The sequence below is a fragment of the Macrobrachium nipponense genome, chromosome 14, assembly GCF_015104395.2.
Source record: "Macrobrachium nipponense isolate FS-2020 chromosome 14, ASM1510439v2, whole genome shotgun sequence".
NCBI classification, from domain to species: domain Eukaryota; kingdom Metazoa; phylum Arthropoda; class Malacostraca; order Decapoda; family Palaemonidae; genus Macrobrachium; species Macrobrachium nipponense.
The window spans coordinates 36,068,811-36,070,708 of record NC_087207.1 but is presented as its reverse complement, the minus strand read 5'-3'; the positions used below and the strand labels follow the sequence as shown (position 1 = coordinate 36,070,708).

The 1,898-nt window shown below is 31.7% G+C and overlaps 1 long non-coding RNA gene across 1 annotated transcript; it reads right to left on the bottom strand.

The window, feature by feature from the left end:
* Positions 1 to 25: 25 nt before the first annotated feature.
* LOC135226089 (uncharacterized) lies at positions 26 to 1,547 on the bottom strand. Its single transcript, XR_010317154.1, has 4 exons — positions 1,434 to 1,547; positions 946 to 1,035; positions 797 to 856; positions 26 to 428 (listed from the first exon to the last, which is right to left on the bottom strand). It is a non-coding gene; the product is annotated as an uncharacterized LOC135226089 (long non-coding RNA).
* Between the last annotated feature and the right edge of the window lie 351 nt (positions 1,548 to 1,898).

The following is a 1,898-nucleotide window of genomic DNA, read 5'->3' as shown; positions in this document are numbered from 1 at the left end:
TTTATTGATTTAATTGTATTTCAGAACTGACCATTTATTGGGGAAAAATATTTTGTTTTGATCTCTTAAAGAATTGATTCATGGTAACATCTTACCATTTGATTTTATGGTTGTGAATGTTGGTTCTCCTTCTTCATGTAACCCTAATTGTATGGTCTCATACTGTATTTTAGGCTTTTGTAAATTGTCATTTCCATTGAGAATGCTACAATCAACATCATCATTATTAGTAGTTGTAGTAGTAGCAGCAGTAGGAGGAGATGTAGTAGTTGTAGCAGTATTAGTAGCAAATGTAGGTCTAGCAGTCATAATAGTTGTAGTAGGACTAACACTTGTAGCAATAAAACTAATATTATCCATAATGCTTGTTACTGTGGCATTACTGTACACCTCACTGCCACTATCCTTTGGATAACCATCAGTAAATTCTGGAAACGCATATGATATGAAATGAAACAAATGCCATATCATACTTTATCATTTGGCTGGTAAAATCATAAGTATTTTATGCATAAATATATACACTACTAAACAAAATTTTATTACCAATATCTGATTGAACATTTTCACTTAATTCAATATTTTCATAATCTTCTTTGGAATTTTCCCTGGTCAGTTGATAGATGAACCCTATAGCCATAATACAACTATTAGTCTAACACTTTTTCACTGAAGACAAAGTGAATATATATGTAGCATTGTATAACAAAATCTTAAAGGTCAATCTTTACCTACTATATGAATTCTAGTTAATAAAGCAAAACTGTAATATCTACCAAAAGCATAGACCATTTACCATGTTTCAAGGATGAAGCTCTTATCTCAGATGATCTATTCTCCAGAGCAGGAATGGTACCTACAAGATTAACTATATTTAGAATAATTGTGATGCCCATACCATTTCAGAAAATCTTAACATATACAAACTGCACATCAAATACATACCATATTCAAGGTTGTACAAATTCTCGTGTGGATAGGTCAGCAACCAGTTTGATGTATAATTTGCTTGGTGGTGTAAATCTATTGGTGTATCTGAAAATATGTATTTCAACAATAAGTGCATTATACAAAATATATGTAAATAAATAATAAACAAAAAATATAGCACACAAAAATCATTTTACTAAATTATGTACTGCAGTTATATAAATTATTAAAGACACGCATATATGAATAGATATATCCAAAATTGCACATGGAAAAAATATAATTAACGATGAAACAAAGAATGCCATGAAGGAAAATGAAAGGTGAGAATACTGGCAAGTGCTTTCTGTGTACGTACCTAATTCTGCTATCAGAAGAAAGTACGGCAAAAGTGCTTGTGAGTATACCCCCACCTTTCATTTTCCTTTGTAGCATACCCACATGTAAAAAGGCATCTAAGCTTTATATGGCTACAATTAAGTCAGCATTTTTCAATAACTCACTTGTCTTTATAGGGTCAACATCTGATCTGGTGCAGCTAGTAGAACCTGTAATGAGCAATAGATGCAGGCTTTTTATGTAGAAAAATATGTCTCACTGATAAAAAATCAGTTGATAATATTGTAATGACTAAACACATAAATAAAATAGATAATACATACCTTCGACATGTTGATCTAGGCATAAATAAGATAACACATACCTTCTACATGTTGATCTGGGCAGGCATTGTGGCAAAGTTTGTCAGAAGCTGAATGAAGGTATTTTTTTGGTGGAGAAATACCTGCTGCACACATGATAGCTTGAATTTAGTTTTCGTGAGGGTTTTTTGCCTCAACTCCTGAATTTGGATGAGGTTAGTCCATATCAAGCATCTAGGTGATATAATACTATATGTTATGCCATCCTATTTCACTAGCATACTAAAAAACATTCTACTATTCTATAGTTTTGACTTATAGCATGAT